This window comes from Eptatretus burgeri, chromosome 2 (genome assembly GCF_056783735.1).
Source record: "Eptatretus burgeri isolate ZD-2024b chromosome 2, Ebu_testis_v1, whole genome shotgun sequence".
Lineage (NCBI taxonomy): Eukaryota > Metazoa > Chordata > Myxini > Myxiniformes > Myxinidae > Eptatretus > Eptatretus burgeri.
In genome coordinates this window covers 16,097,308-16,114,807 of record NC_140962.1, presented here as the reverse complement: position 1 = coordinate 16,114,807, position 17,500 = coordinate 16,097,308, and the positions used below count along the sequence as shown (strand labels likewise).

Sequence of the window (17,500 nt, the reverse complement as noted above, 5' to 3'; positions counted from 1 at the left end):
AACTTTGATTGAAGCATACTCATTTAATAATTAAATAACTTAATTAATACATTATTATTTTCTCTCACAGGAAATTGTATCTGAAATACAAAATGAAAATACTGCTTTTGCTACAACTTGGGGGGAAATTGTTGGCTTGGTTGAAGACCTTATGAGCGACCAAGACCTTGAGTGGGATGACTTTGGTGTTCCTTGGAACTCTCTGTCTTGCATGGAACTAAACCTTCAAGTTGATGAACTGGATTCAAACCTCTTATCTATTGAGGTAAGATTTTTTATTTTCCTATTTTCAAACTTTGATTGAAGCATACTCATTTAATAATTAAATAACTTAATTAATACATTATTATTTTCTCTCACAGGAAATTGTGTCTGAAATACGAAATGAAAATACTGCTTTTGCTACAACTTGGGGCGAAATTGTTGGCTTGGTTGAAGACCTTATGAGCGACCAAGACCCACAGAACGAGTTCGTCCTTGATGACCCAACCAAAGAGTTATACCTTGGAGACCAGCAAAATCCTGAAAAAGAGTTTTACAGCAATAGTACTCATTGTGAGTTATCAAGACAATACCCACTGAACAAGTTATACCTTGATGAGCCAGAATACAAGTTTTACCTTGGAGACTCACAAATTTTGAAAAAATCAAGAAATGAGTTCTGCCTTGATGGTTTAAATAACTACCTTGGAGACTCAGGAAAAGGGTTCTGCCAAGATGGTTCTAAATATGGGGCCTACCTTGGAGACTCACAAATTTTGAAAAAATCAGTAAATGAGTTCTGCCTTGATGGTTTAAATAACTACCTTGGAGACTCAGGAAAAGGGTTCTGCCAAGATGGTTCTAAATATGGGGCCGACCTTGGAGACTCACAAATTTTGAAAAAATCAGTAAATGAGTTCTGCCTTGATGGTTTAAATAACTACCTTGGAGACTCAGGAAAAGGGTTCTGCCAAGATGGTTCTAAATATGGGGTCTACCTTGGAGACTCACAAATTTTGAAAAAATCAGTAAATGAGTTCTGCCTTGATGGTTTAAATAACTACCTTGGAGACTCAGGAAAAGGGTTCTGCCAAGATGGTTCTAAATATGGGTCCTACCTTGGAGACTCACAAATTTTGAAAAAATCAGTAAATGAGTTATCCTTAAGAGACTTTGTAAGTTGGTTTTACTTTGAATACTTGAAATGTGGGTTCTGGATTGATAACTCACAATGTGATACATATCTTGGAAACTCAACGGGAATGTGGTTATACCTTGAAGACTTGGAAAGTTGGGTTTATGTTGGACACTTGAAACTTTTTTGGGGGCTTTTATTTATTTATTTATTTATTTATTATTATTATTATTTTATTTATTTATATTTTGGAGACTTTTGGAGTTGCTATCACTCTTTGGGATCTAAACCTATCGATGTAGTTCTTTGTCGGATGGTGCTTGATGGGAGCAAGATCAAGAAAGTTCTGGGAAGAAAGTGCAGGCTTACTCCCCCTTTTTACGTCATCAAACCTGAAAGCCTTAAAAGACAGAATTGGAAGAAGAAAAAAAAACGTAAAAAAATATATATATAGGTGGAAATCTCATTTTGAAAAAGACATTGTGTTGGGCGAGGATTGAGTTGGGGTTGAGATTTTGAATGTGAGGGTTGGGGTTGAGATTTTGAATGCGAGGGTTGGGACACACACACACATACACATCAACAAACAAAAGTTAAGCCTTGACTATTCAGTTGAGGATTCTGTGTTTGGGGTTCACAGATCTAAGAACGTCCCCCTTGACACACATTATATACTGTTATACACCTCGGACTTGGCCCTCGAGTGTCCACAACGGTGTATAGTAGGAGGGAGTGAAGCGCCAACCTATTGCTCCCATTACACACACACACACACACACAAACAAAAGTTAAACCTTGACTATTCAGTTGAGGATTCTGTGTTTGGGGTTCACAGATCTAAGAACGTCCCCCTTGACACACATTATATACTGTAATACACCTCGGACTTGTCCCTCTAGTGTCCACAAAGGTGTATTATCTGCTTAGTTTTGTCTTTTGTAATTCCTGTGAATAAAATGAACCTAAAATCTCTTCCCCTTCCAAATCATATATTTTATAAGTCCAAGGAACTGTATCTATTACATCAACAATTTTAAAAAGTTCTTTCGTCCATCGTTCAGTAAAACCCTTTTCAAAATGAGATTTCCACCTATATATTCTTACGATATCACCAACTTTGAACTTAGGTTTTCTGACATTAATCTCTTTTTCATATTTTAATTTTGTAAATGTTTCTGATGGCTTCATATTCGTTGACGTGTGAGTCGTGTCATTATACTTATCCACAATATCCTGAATAAAAGATAACCATTGTTGTGAACCGAGTTGTGTGAATTTTTTATATAGTCTATCTTTTAAGGTACGATTAAAACGTTCAACAACAACTGCCTTCCCTTCATTAAAGGTACTGTATAATGTAATACTGTTATTTTTTAGAAAATTCATAAATGTCTTGTTATAAAACTCTCTACCCTCATCAGTCCACAATTTCTTAGGTTTTCTCTTACTTTTATTAAATATCTGTTGAAAGGCTAACATAAGAGTATTCCCTGTTTTGTTTTTTAAAGGGACAACCCACGCATATCTACTCCTCAAATCAATAACGGTTAAAGCATACTTGTACCCCTTATCATTATTGAGTTCAATCAAATCAGCAGACCAGATATAATCAACTTCCTTGGAATAAACTTTCCTTCTCTGAAACTTTGTGAATATTGGTTTATGTAATTCATCAGCTAATTGCTCTTCAGTCTTAATGGCATCATTAGAGCCTATAAGTTTTTTGAATTTCCAAGTCCAAGTTTCAATTTAGCACTAATCATCTTCTTCACGATGAACCTATCAACTTTTTCTCTCAAGGTTGGATTTTGTATCAGAGACAAATTATACAACATTTCTCTATCGGCTTCATGCTTTTCTTCCAACGTTGTGGTATTCCCATAATCAATATCGTGTCTCATGCACACTTCATCAACTCTATTGATTGGTTTACTCCAGGATTTAGGATTGTCTGCCTCATCTAATCTTTTATCTAAGTTTGTGCCTGGACCACAGAAAGAATACCCTGGAAGATGTAATTCCCCTGGTATTCCAGTAGTTGTAAATTTACTTCCTGATAAAAACTTTTGTATATCTCCTCCGAGTTTGTGTTTGGAGATAAATTGATTTTTTTGAACCACACACCGAACATATACCTTTTTGTATAACCCTGTTATTTTTACTTTTAATATATGAAATATTTTTAGTATTAGTTTTCTTTTTACATTTGAGACAATAACTCATTTATTTATGAGAAAAATTCCTGCAGAGTGCAAAAACCTTTTTAGTTTCCAACATGCACATTTGAATCTTAATTTTTAAAACATAAAGAATCCTTAGAAATGCCTTCACTCTCTCCTCCATTTATTTAAGAAAAAACTTGAATTAAAATGAATAGCTTGACGATGCTAATAGTTTTGTTGAAAGTATTGCAAATAGACTTGTTAATTCTTTGTATTCCTTCCTGGTGGGTTGAGTTATTTTCTTTAATACCTCTATTCTTTTTGAATCTCACTGGTTTCCATATTTTGATATTTATTCATTCTCTCTCTTTCCTCCCTCTCTCTCTTCTCTCTTTCCTCCCTCTCTCTATTCTCTCTTTCCTCCTTCTCTCTCTTCTCCTTTTCCTCCTTCTCTCTCTTCTCTCTTTCCTCCCTCTCTCTATTCTCCCTCTCTCTATTCTCTCTTTCCTCCTTCTCTCTCTCCTCCTTCTCCTTTTCCTCCTCTTCCCTCTCTTCTTCAACTCCTTCCTCATCCCTTACTATACTTGAATCGTTTACACCCCATAGAATATTATACATATATTCATCAGGATTTCTTGTTATTCCTGTATCCAAAATAATTTTTTACAACAGGAAACCAATAAAATTTCTTTTGAATTTCTAAAAGAGCCTTACCTTTTCTTAACCTTATAATTTTTTCATTATTTAACATTCTAATTAAATCTAAAGTTGTCGGTTTATCAACATCAGCATAATGCCAATCTTTTATTGAAAATACCTCATTCTTATGTTGTAGAACATATTTATTAAAATACCGAATACCCTTTTCTTGAAGGTATGCTTGAACACAGAAATGATAATTTTCTTGAAGCCTTCTTGCTGTCATTTATGTATTAGAAATATATGTTAGAATAATATTATGGCACGAAACACCTCCCCATCTTCCCATAGTTAAATCATTTTGTATTTCCTTACTTATTATATATAATCCTGTTTTTTCTGTTTTCATGAGATAAACAAGGGCAAAACCATTATTATATTTACCCTTATTAAATTCTTTTATTTGTTGTTTACTAATCGTGGCTCCACAAAACTCATTCTCGATACCAAGTGGATAATATTCTTCCTTACGAGACTGATTTAATTGTTCCAGGTCTTCGAGGTTAATTTTAAATGACCAATTATACCCTAAATCATTCATATCATACCCCCATTGTTCTATTCTCATACAAACGATACGCCCTTCTTTATAAAAATTTATTTTAATTCGAACTGTGAATTCTGTATGACCTGGAGATAATATCAACACTTCTGTATCTTTAGAATACACAGCCGTTTTATTTAAGTATATATATATTGTGATAAATCGCTTAATCTCACCAAGTCATTCGCGTCAGTCGGGCTTGGATAATTTTTTAATTTATAAGCATTTTTCATGTTAATATTTTTGTTTATATTATATTTATGTCGTTCAGCCTGTGCCTTTGTGTAATAATTTGATAAATCAATATCCAGTTCTCGAGATACACCAAAGATAGAACCATCTTTACCAACATAAGTCATTTATATTAGATTAAAAATAATATCATAAAATTTTTTATTTTTGTTGAGTTGAAATAACACATATAGACATAATTGACCACAACACTTGGAATTTAATTCTTGGACTTGAAATGTTTGATAAACACCATTCTGTAAGAATTTTATGACTTCAACAGGTGGTGGAAGACCAAAACTATCAAAATAATATTTGTCTTGACTATTAAAAATACAAACCCAATGAGAACCGTTCCCATCATTATCTTCTAAGTTCATAATAATATTCTTTGTATGTTTCGACACATTTGTTAATTCATCTCTCATACAAATAACCACATTATGAATTTTTAATTTCTTACAATATTTGGCAAGTTGTAAATTTGATGTTGTATTCTTTCCAAATTCTTTCAACCACTCATCAATGCTCATTTATTTATTAGAAAGATATAATCCATTACCTCTTTTCGTTAATTTTACACCTGCTTGTGCTATAGAAGAAAGCATATCTCCAACTAACAATCTCGCTTTATCAGGCAGACCTTCAAGTTTTTCAGCAAAATCTACAATTACACCACTTCCACTAATTTGTTTCTCCAACTCTTTGTTATGTCTTTCCAATTCTTTTTGAGCCTGGAGTTGAGCCTTCCTTTCGTTGGCAGTTTTGACCGCTGTTGAAATACCACCCGTCAATGCTCCAACCGCACTTAAACCAGCAAATAAAGGAATTAGAAATGGGAGAAATCCTCCACTCGTCTCTCTTATTGAATATTTTTTCAACATTGGTTTTGTCATTTTAATTTTAAGTGAGCCAGTGTCATTCAAGATTTTAACCTGTTCTCTTGTGAGCAAAACATCAATTCTTACTGCTCCTTTTCTCTGAATTGTATTAACGTTAATCGTACAAGGCTTTTGATTTTGAACACAAGATGATAGTTTATGAAGATTGATTTGATTAACATATACCCCAGTTGGTACTTTGCCACTCATTTATTTAACAAAAAATTATGTGAGACTAATCATCACACCATTATCTGTATTAATCTGCAATTCTGTTTCTTCCAAAAGCAAACAATATGTATCAACTTCTTCACTCTCTCCTCTTTCAATGTATAGGGAAGTATCCACTCGATTAGACTTTATAGTTTCTTTTTGAGCGCTCAGGTCAAACGTATAGATTGTATACAAACTTTTAAATGCTGTCATATCCAAAATAGGTTCTTTATTTCCATTACTTTCACACACCTTTTGGTAAGACTTGTATGCTTCAGCAAAATCATTTTTTCCCAATTAATTTCCAATCTATCTCGTGGATAAAATGTTCCATCTAGAGAAACGCGAAGTTGTTTCACCTTAGCATTATCACTCAATGCATTATTCTTATCAGTCGCAGTATCACCATCTGGCTTTTTAAAAATCATCCACAGATATCGTGGCTTTCCTTCCAGAACACCCAAATTCCACGTGTAAGTAGTTTGATTGAGTTTAACGTGTTGACATCTTCTTTTGAGGTATGATACACTGAGTGGTTTCTTTGAGTTAAGTCTTCGATTCAACATCTCTTCTGTTTTAAGATTAGGAGTATATTCACTGATATACCAACTCATCTCCTCAATTACAAATTTATTCTGATCACCAAAAGCATTACCAACACCAAAAAGCAATCTATTTTCATTATCATTCCTTTGTAGTTGAAATCTAATTTTAAGACCATACAGAACTTTATCATAATCACAAAATCCAAATATACCTTTAAGAGGAACTGCCACAGTAAAACTATTTTCTGCTTTTGTATCATCATTATACATTCCTTTCCTTTGAATATATCCAGGGTCTGTGTTTGTTCCCGTTGACATATCAGGAATAAAACCTTCGACAGACCCCTTTCCCATTCTATCACTGAATGTATAGAGTGTAAATTTCATCATTTCAGATACAGCAGAGACATAATCAACCGCTTCAACTTCTTGTGTTCCAATATACAATCGCACACTATCAAACATTTTCCAGAAGAAATCATTTACAAGTGTAGCGTTTGTGTTATTCCCAGCCTTAGTGAATTTAAATTTACACAACAAGAAACTTTCGGAGAGATTCAAATAGGTTTGTTGATTATTTATTTCAAAACTTTTTGTACCATTTGTATTCCAGTCTGTTCCAGTTATTGCATTTACCTTGAAGTAATCTTCTTTTTTAGTGGAGTTTGAGATAATAATAGTATCATCCAAATCATAGATACTATCAATTGCTTCCATACTTGTATTTATTTAGGAAAAAAGATGTTAAAACTTTTGAAACCCTGATCCAAGTATTTGAATTATTTTCTGTCGTTCTTGGGGGACAACTGAGTTTTACCTTTCTTAATTTCTTTTATTGCTTGTAATTTATGAGATTCTTTCTGAGCATCTTTTATACTCTTTACAGCACCTGCTACATTTCCCACAGCAGAAGCAGTTGAACCAATTAGGTCTTTATGTTTAAGAATAGTTGAACCAATACCCATGAGAGTATCAATTATCCCATCTCCTCTAAATTGATGTCCAACACCCCTTTGTCTCTTTTTTTTTTTTTTTTTTTTTTTTTTTTTTTTGTATACCTTGGTCGAGGCTCGTATGAGAGCTAACACACAACTCACAGCAAGGAGGCATGAGACAAGAGGGGCGGGAGTGGAAGGGACAAAACATTGGGGAACAGACACAGGTGAACTGTGGAAGGGAGAGGGATGGGGATGGGACGGGGAACATGGCGAGGGGAAGATGGACATTAAAGGGACTTTCAGGAAGGAAAGCAGGAGAATTGAAGGAAGTGGGCTTGGGTGGATTATCGGGGGTAGAAAAGATCGAGGATTTGGATGGGGGAAGATAAGAGGTGGTGGTGAACAGCTGTTTTGAAAGCCTGAAGGGAAGAATGGGAAAGAATAGAGTGAGGAAGTTTATTCCAAAGGCGGGAAAAAGAGGAATGAAAGAGTGAAGATGAGCAGTGATTCGTGATTTTGGTAGTTTTACCAGAAGGGGGTTGTTGGCGGACCTTGAGCGCCCTGTGGAAATGTGGTTGGGACAAATCGCAGAGAGAGCAGGGGGGCAAGGCTGGAGAGGAGTCGGTAGAAGACAGAAAGACCACCGACCAACCTGCGGTGATTGAGTGAGAGGCCCAAAGACTCAGCTTCATTGCGGGAGATGCCAATGATCTTAAAAGCCCTGGTTTCGACAGCGTGAAGTCGAGAAAGGTGGGAGGCAGGAGCACCAGCCCAGAGGGGAGAGCAGTACTCCATCAGGCTACGGACAAAAGCTTTGTAAGTGGTCAGGAGCTCAAGAGGGCCGAGGAAGGACTTTGCACGACGGAGGATTCCCAGTCGGCGACTGGCTTTGAGGCAAGGTTGGAAATGTGACTTTCCCAGGAAAGGTCATGGCAGATAGTGAGACCCAGAAGCTTGAAAGAAAAGACTTCTTCCAGAGGATTGTTGAGAAAGTGGATGGGGGTTTTGTAAACGGTCCTTTCGAAGAGACATAGTGAGAGTGTGAGATTTGTCTGGATTGAAAGACATGTTCCACGTGTTGGACCAGTTTGTGATTTTATCCAGATCTGCAGTGAGCGAAGAAGCTGCTGCTTGCCGGTCTGAGGGATGACAGATGGTACGGCAGAGGGTTGAGTCATCGGCAAAGAGAAATAGAGGATTTTCCAGAGAGTCCGAGAGATCATTGATGAAAACCAGAAAAAGAACAGGGCCCAGAACGCTACCTTGAGGAACTCCAGCCTGCACAGGAAGAGGGGATGAAAGAACTCCATTTAGGGCCACACGTTGACTGCGACAGGAGAGGAAGTCTGCGAGCCATGAGTGGAGATGGCCTTGAATACCATGGGCAGAGAGTTTGGCGAGTAGGGCAGGGTGCCAGACTGTGTCAAAAGCACGTGATATGTCCAGGGATACGGCTCGGATTTCCTGTCTGGCATTGAGGACCTCCATCCATTGATGGGAGAGCAGTAGCAGCATATCTAGGGTAGAGTGACCTGGTCTGAAACCAAATTGATGATTGGAAATCAAGCCATTGGAGAAGAGGAAGGATTTCATGTCTGAAGCGATGATGGATTCCATAACCTTGCTGATGATTGGGAGAAGGCTGATTGGTCTGTAGTTACAGGGATCTGTTTTTGCACCTTTTTATGCAGGGCAGTGATGTTAGCAGATTTCCAAGCAGATGGCAGATGACCTTGGGAAAATGAGAGGGTGAATAGAACAGAGAGAGGGTGAGCAAGAGCAGAAGAGCAGGCTTTGAGGACACGTGGGCTGATGCCGTCTGGACCGGTTGCAGAATCTGACTCGAGGTTTGAAAGCAAGCTCTCCACCTTGTCAGGAGAAAAGGATACAGAGTCCAGGGACAGTTGGGTGCGACTGGGTAAAGTGGGTAGAGATAGTGATGGGTTTGGGACACAAGATTTAGCTGCAAACACCGAGTTTAGACATTCAGCTTTATCACGTGTGGAATCAGCAGTGCGGCCATTTGAGGTAAGGGAGGGGATGGAGGGGGAACATACACCAGAAACAGATTTGATTAAACGCCACCAGGATTTTGAGGAGGGAGAGAGGTTTGAGAGTTCAGACTTGAGATGAGAAAGATGTTGTTTTCTGGCTCTCCTGAGGGTAGCTACACACTTGTTCCGAGCTTTGTGGAAAGAACTGAGATTGCCCTCAGTTGGGTTTGCTTTCCATGAGGCAAAGGCAAGTTGTTTCAGGACAACTGCCTCGCCACAAGCTTCAGTAAACCAAGGGCGGGAGGAAGGGTAAGACAACTGAACACGAGAGGGGATAAATCTGTGCATGAGGGAGAGCAAGTTTCTTTGAAAGAATTCCCAGGATGAGTTGATGTTTGAGAAAGTAGTGATAGGAGACCAGTCTGTAAGTTTGATGGCTGCTCGGAGACCCTGCCAGTCGGCTTGAGTGAAATGCCAGACTCGACGGCGGTGAGGTGGTTCTCTGATAACAGCCAGAGAGATGTCCACTTTAATAAGGACGTGGTCAGAAGAACCAATTGGAGCGAAGGAAGAGCAGCAGATATTGTCAGGGAAATTTGTCAAAATCAGATCCAGAAGAGATGGAGTACCATTGGTTGAGATCCGGGTCGGGAAGTTGACCGATTGAGTCAGTCCCAATGAGTCACAGAAAGCTTTTGCTGATGTCCCATGGCAGGTGAGAGAGGTACCCACACCTAGCCAACTGGCGTGATGACAATTGAAGTCGCCACAAAAGAGGAAGAGAGAGTTTGGATGAGAAGATAGAAGATGGTCCATGTTTTCGGAGAGTGAGGTGTAGATGGAGTCATCACTGTTCGGTGGACGGTACAGTACACATATAAACATGAGGTGGGAGTGGAGGGGAAGCCGAAGCCAGAGGTATTCCTGGGGGTGTGGGGGAGTGAGAGCAGTGCAGGGAGAGTGAGGAATAGAGTCTTTGATGAAGAGAGCAACACCTCCACCAGGACGAGGCTCAGGTCTGTCATACCGTAAGAGGGAGTAACCAGGGAGAGATACTTGGGAGTCAGACACGTCTTGGGAGAGGAAAGTTTCTGTTAGGCAGATAATGTCTGGTTTGTCAGTGGAAACCTGCATGGAAAGATCTGAAAGGTTTGAGCGAAGGCCCCGGATATTTGAGGTCCACACTTTTAATGAAGAGGTAGGGGAGGAGGCTTTTGGTGCAGGAGGTGGAGGGGCGGGGGAGGGTCGGACGAGGGACGAGGGGGGAGGTAAGGAGGGTTGCTGAAGGAGTGTGGGGTATTGCAGAATAGCGAGGGGAGGGGGCCGAATGAGGAGGAGAAAAGGCTCTGTGGTGCTGTGAGAGAGGGGGGACAAGAGACAAGGAAGATGGCAGTTGAGGATTTGAGAAGGTGGTGTGAAGAGATGGAGGTGGGAGGGCAGTGGAGGGGGGGAGGTTGGTGGATGAGAGGCGGGGGCAACTTAGAGAAGGAGGAGTGAGCCGGATGAAAGGTGGGAGAAAGGTGAGGGGGAAATTTTTGAAAGAGGTGAGAGGGAGGCTTGGAGGGAGAAGAGTGGGATGGTTGCTTTGAGAGTGAGAGTGAGGGGTGAGGGGGGTGAGTTGGCACTGAAGTTGGAAAAAAAGAATGGTTGATGGAAAGCGAGCATCCATGGCAAACTGTGGTTTTTAAAAGTTTTAGGTCAGAGATACGATTTAACACAATTCTTGATGGATGCAATGAAGGCGAATTCAGAGCATGGAGAGAAGAAGCGCTGTAATAGTTGGATTTTTTAGGCAAGGAATGAAGGAGAGGTCGAAATGAGAGCAGTCTGTTAAAATAGCAGAAGAGTAGTGCATTGTGAAACAGTAAAGAGTACCACATGTGTGAGAGAGGAAGATGAAGCATTATAAGATCGTTTTTGTTGTTAATATTAATGTATGAGAGAGTTCAACAGATTAGGTCATGGAAGTGTAGAAAAAAAAAAGAAATCGAGGAAGACGAGGAGGAAGTTAAGAGGAAGAAGAAGTAGCAGAATCGGGAGAAGGTTGTTGTTGTTGTTGGATTTTTTTTTTTTTTTTTTGAGATAAGAAAGAGATTAGTTGGGAGAATGGGGGATATTTGGAAAGTGGGGAGGATGAAAATTGAAGGTAATGGGGAGGATAGAAATTGAAGGTAATGGGGAGAAAAAACAAACAAACAAAAAAAAAAAACGATCGAACACCAAGTGGAACCGGTAGGCCTCAAGCCTAGGACTAGGCCTCAAGCACCAGGTGAGAACGTCGACATAAATACTCACAAAATAGCACGATTTTTGAAACAAAACCGAACTAGGAACACACATTAACATGTAGGTGAGAAAATTAAACAGTTAAAACGGGACAAATAACAACCGGAACTTAACTTTGAGAATGTCAGCAGGGAGCCCCGAAGGAGACCTCTTGCCGCTCAAAACCGGAACCGGAAGTCTCGTTTATAGTATCCTCTACCAAGATACATACCTTCACCCTTGTAGTACGGGGAAAGGAACATCCCATCCCCTGTAATTATTTTATATTTTCCCAACTCGTGCTTCCTCACAATAACCATCGTATTTATTTATTGAAAAACTTCACGTAGGATATAACTTCTCCATTAAAAGAGATCACACGATTATCTTGGTCGGTTATCCTAAAATTTACTCTGTGTATGGTTTTTCCTGACACAGGTAGATAAACCAAATTTTTAGGCTCCATATTGAATTTATAACCAATTGGGGTTGAGTATGCGCTGAATGAAAATATTGTATTTGTTTTTAATCCATCATTATAAGCACCATCAATCAAATCACAGTGAATTAACACCGAATTTATTCCTGAGGATATTTGAATGACATTATCACTGTAAAACGTCCCATTAGTTTCAATCTTTTTTGAGGAGAAACCTAATAACTCTCTAAATGAATTATCAATTGTGAAATCAACCTTGTAGTTATTTTTAACTTTAATCGTTGATTTTGAAGTATGTTTTTGAATGTTTATAACAATATTTTTGGTTCATCACCCTGTTCTTTCATAAGACGAGCAATTTCGGAAGATATTTGAGAAATCTCGTATGCTCCGGGTGAGACTGTTATCGTTTTGTATCCACTTCCCGGATTATAACTAAACTTGTCATTTTTCTCGGTTATATTAAATAAGGTATTATAAGTCTCCATGGACAATAAAGATGCCTCATATTCTTTTGTTGTGTCAAGTTGTAGTGGGTATGGGAATGAAGATGTGTGGTCGCTTGTTGTGAAATTAAAACTCAGGATTGTGCTTCTCATCTTATTTAATATGAGATAAAATGTCTTTATATTGAGATTTATTAATTATTTTCATGTTCATCAACTGGTCTAAAATGGCTGATGCTTCATTAAAACAATTGTTATTTCCAGCCTTCTTACTGCCGAACAACAATAACAGTCTATTAACTAATTGCGATGGGTCATTTGGAAGAAAACTAATACTTGAACCAAGGATACTTAAAGCCTGAATAATGTGTTTCTCCTTCTCATTCTTCCTACTTTTACCAGAAAGAATAACCTTATAATTTAGAGTGTTCAGCAAATCAATATATACTCTATCATCATTATTTTCCATATCCAATGGTTTATCAATATACTTTGATTCATCCCTCACAGTTGAACCTTGTCTTCCATCTTTTGTGAGAAGAAACATTAATCTCGGAGTTAGTTTAACAGGGGGTTGAGCAGAACTTAAGAACCTTAATTCATCATTAAATATCAATACCTTTTCTTGAACAAGATGAAATATTGCTGGTTGTTCTGTTGGAATGAGTCCTGCTTTGGTTTTTGAATCCGCTGAATATTCATTGTTTTGAACAGCATTCACAATATAATCAGGGGGTTGATTAATCTCTTCCAGTTGTTGAAATAAACCTTCATCATCATATTCTAATTCTCCTAAATGCTCTAATTCTTCCTCCGTCATTTGACTGAAATCTTTTAACATTTGAAGCTTTCTAGGAGTATATTCTACTGTGGGAACTGTGGAAACATCTTTCATTTTTTCTTGGGAAGTTTTTAAAAGTGGTTTAAAAAATTTCTCTTGTTTTTTTTCAAATGCTTCTTCGCCCGTTAGTTTGTCTGCGTTTCTTCTTTATGTCTTCCTGTTGTTTTACAACTTTTGAAACCAACTCTTGATGTTCCTTAAATCTTCTTGCTCTTTCTTTTGTATCCATTTATTTATTGTAAAATATCATTTAATGAATTGTAAAGATCAACAGGGAAATTTTCCTTTTCTTCATCATTCAAGTCGATGTGTTCAAATAAATCCTTTTCTTTAAATATTTCATCAAATTCGTTATTAACATTAATGCGAGTTGTAATTTCTTCTTCACTAATCCTTGCATCTCTGCTTTTCATACGTTTGTGTTGAGTTTCTTCATCAACATCAAAACCGAATGATAAAATCTTCACTCCGCTCAGATATTTAATAATTTGTCTCGTTCCTTCTGGATTAGTTTCTAATATCCCAACACCACCAGATTTTAGTTTCTTTAACTCACTCTTACAATGTGAATATTTTGTTGTACCAAGAGAAACCTCCTCAAATATTTGTCCTTCATTCCTCAATCGCATATGCTCCTCCACTGAAATATAGTGATAATCTTCACCTTTTACTTCTCCAGGTCTTATTGCTCTAGTTGTTGTTGATACAATGCGTATCACGGGGTGTTTTTTAAGTAAATTTACAATATTCTCATTTGTACTACACAAGAACCTTGATTTATGAAAGTTTTTTCCAGAAGCAGATTTACCCACAAGATTTATAATAATAGTTGTCATTTATATATGTAATTGTTTATAAAACAAAAAATATATCCCTTAATATCTCATCTTGTTTCACAACAATATATTTATATTTTTCAGTCGTGTGCTTCATATAATCCTCAAATTTCTTTTTACTACATAATGTAGAACAATTATCTCTCCAAAAATTATTGATATCTATTGAATTTAACTTGAATAAAATAAAAGTATTAGCATTGTTTCTGATGGAACGACGAGGAAGTTGAAAGTACGATTGACTAAGATAAATACAATTACAAGAAGAATGTCTCCCTCTTGTGTAGTAGCTGTCCATTACCGTTTGGTTTCTCTCATTAACACAATCATCAAAGATAACGAGGTTCTTTTTTGATTTATCCAAATCTTGGGGAGACGGTATATCATCCGTATTATCACTAAGAATACAAGTTATAAGATTTGATTTCTTTTTACATCTCTGTGTATCACAAAATAGTTGAATTATATCTTCAATGTTATAATCATTTAGGTTTTTTTGACGTTTAAATAAACCGATTATATCTTCTTTTGAAGACCAGCATTAAAACCTTGTGAGAGTAGTTGATACTCTGGTTGAAAACTCGACTTTGTGAAAATTATTAAATTGTCATAATCTAAAAAGTTGGGAGTGAGGAGCATTTTTAAAAGTAAGCAGGTTTTTCCACATCCACTTGAACCAACTATGAGACATCTTAATGAATTTGGGAGATTTTTATGGTTGTTAAATTTTATCTTATTTTCCCAAATAGGTAAAAAATCATTCATTTATATATTTGAAAAACAGGTTATTTAATTTATTATTAGCTTTTTTAGAAACTCTATATTTTATCCAAAGTTCAGGTTTAATTTCAAGATAATCCATTATTTTATTTATACAATATCTTGTGTTGATATTTCCCTGAAAATTACATCCATGAATAATATACAACAACAATCCTTTGAACATTTCTCTTATACGTTCAGTTTCTTCCCTTGTAAGGAAAGGTGTGTTATCATCCTCATACTTTACATTCATTTCTCTAATCAATCTTGTAAAGTAATTCATTTTTGGTGTAAATCTAAAAGAATTATTTTCCTTTTTATATTTTTTATTATCATTAATTAGAAGATAATCACAGAATATACATTGTTTATAGGCTTTTGACTCTGTGTTTAATCCCCGTCTTTCACACGCAGGACAATTCTCAAATTTGTCATATGGAGAATCAGGAAAGTCTAGCATATTTATAAAGTAAAACTTTACTTAAACTGAAATTCATCTATACTTTCAGTTGTATATTACCATCGATATCAATATACTTTTTTTCATTATCAGATTCAACGACAACATTTTTTAAATTAAAGGTAATTTTAAAATTATCGTTAACTACTATTGAACGAAATGTCATTTCACCTGATATATTAACATCCTTTATTTCATCAGGATTTACATCTTTAGGGTTGTTGAAAAAAATACAAATTTCTCCTTGCATATTACAGATGGTCTTATCTTTTCTTTCTAAAGCTTCATCCATAAGGTTTTTGTTCTTTGATACTTTTTCTTGTTTCATTGCTTTTTCTAGTTTTGAATATATTACTAGAAGGAGAGGAGAAACTTTTGTTAGAGATACTTTAATTGATGTTCTACCAGGTATACTAAAAGCCCTTCCACTGAAGGAAATTGAAGAACTCATATTATTTACCATAATAGTTTTTATCCAATAGTTGTTATATTTATCTTTGTTCAATTTTACATCCTTGACATATTTCTCAGTATCTTTAACAGATGAAGAGATTGATTGAAACTTGTCTTTTGTGTCTTGAAACATTGTATTTATTAAGTGAAAAAGTTGGAGGATAAAATGTTTTTAAGCACAGATTCACCTATAAATTAAACGAAATTTTCATCAAGAAAATTTTAGTTTAAGCAAAGTTTTATTCTATAAATATGGTGAATACAACGTACTGCGATGTTTGTAATCACGAATATAAACATTATAGAAAACACCTTCGAACCAACAAACACACATTTAATCTGTTTCATAAAATATCTCCTCTTGAGTTGGAAAGAAAACATTGTGATATCTGTTCAAAGGATGTTTTGAAGAGTAGTTATAATAAACATCTTCAATCACAAAAACACAAGAAAAATGAGTTTAAAGTAAAGGGAGACTATTATATTGAAAACACTGATGGGGCATTTAAAGGGCATATAAAAATAAGGATTTTTCAATTTGGAGAACCCGGTCCATCATCAATAGCTGAATCAATTGAAATAGTGAAACCCGATGTTGAAAAATTTATTAAAAAGACATTAAAAGAAATGAAAACTTTAAAGTTTTATATGGGAGTGAAAATGAATATGAAAAGACAAGATGAAGAACAAACTCCTTATATGAGAACAGATCTTCATTTTATAACATCATTTCAAGATTTTTTGAATAGTGGGGTTTATGAAGAACTATCAAGACAAGAGGAGGATGTTGATAATACAGTGGTAGGAAGTGGATTCAATATTAAAATAATCATCTTTTTAGATATACACATTCTAAAATCAAACCCTCTTAAAGCTTCTTCTTATATTGAATTACCAAAAGAAATAAAACTAAAGAAGGCAGTTGTTAATATTAAGAACAATGATAATAAATGTTTTCTCTGGTCTGTTCTTGCTCACTTACATCCACCAAAATGTAATTCAGAAAGAGTAAAACAATATATGAAAAATGAGAATACCTTGGACATTAAAGATTTTAAATTCCCAATGCCACTAACAGATATTCCTAAATTTGAGAAAAAGAATAATCTTTCTATTAATGTATATGGATTAACGGATACAAACAAAGTTCAAATATTAAAAATTTCAAACAACTATAAAAATGAAGAAACACACATTGACCTTTTATATTTTAGTGTTGGAAAGAATTCACATTACACATACATCAATAATTTATCAAGATTAATCTCTTCTCAGGTATTCAGAACAGCAAACAAAATATATCCTTGTAAGCGATGTCTTAATTCATTTCATACAAAAGAACGATTAGAACAACATTCAAAATATTGTAGTAATCATAAATCAGCTGTAATTACAATGCCTAAACCTGGTGAAAAGATTTCTTTTGAAGATTATAATAAATCTATCATGCACCCATTTGTGATATACGCTGATTTTGAATGTATCCTTAAAAAGATAAATACTGCTTCTCCTAATCCAAAAGAACCATATACAAATAAATATCAAAAACATATTCCTTGTGGTTTCTGTTATTATATCAAATCATCTGTTGGAGAAAAGTATAACAAACTTGAACATTATCGTGGAAAAAATGCTTCACAAGAGTTTGTAAAACGATTAGAAAAGGATTGTATA

At 35.9% G+C, this 17,500-nt stretch overlaps 1 protein-coding gene and 1 long non-coding RNA gene across 5 annotated transcripts in view; one reads left to right on the top strand and one right to left on the bottom strand.

Annotated features, from left to right (window-relative positions):
* The window catches only part of LOC147031481 (uncharacterized), a 2,136-nt gene extending 977 nt beyond the window's left edge, over positions 1-1,159 (top strand). The window contains exons 2-3 of one of the 2 annotated variants that reach the window (XR_015053205.1): positions 71-265; positions 363-1,159. This is a non-coding gene — a long non-coding RNA (uncharacterized LOC147031481). Of the gene's footprint in view, positions 266-362 lie in introns of both variants that reach the window. The other variant, XR_015053204.1, reaches the window with a different exon arrangement.
* The window catches only part of STK16 (serine/threonine kinase 16), a 66,315-nt gene that overhangs the window by 8,420 nt on the left and 40,395 nt on the right, over positions 1-17,500 (bottom strand). The gene's annotated exons all lie outside the window — the stretch shown is intronic.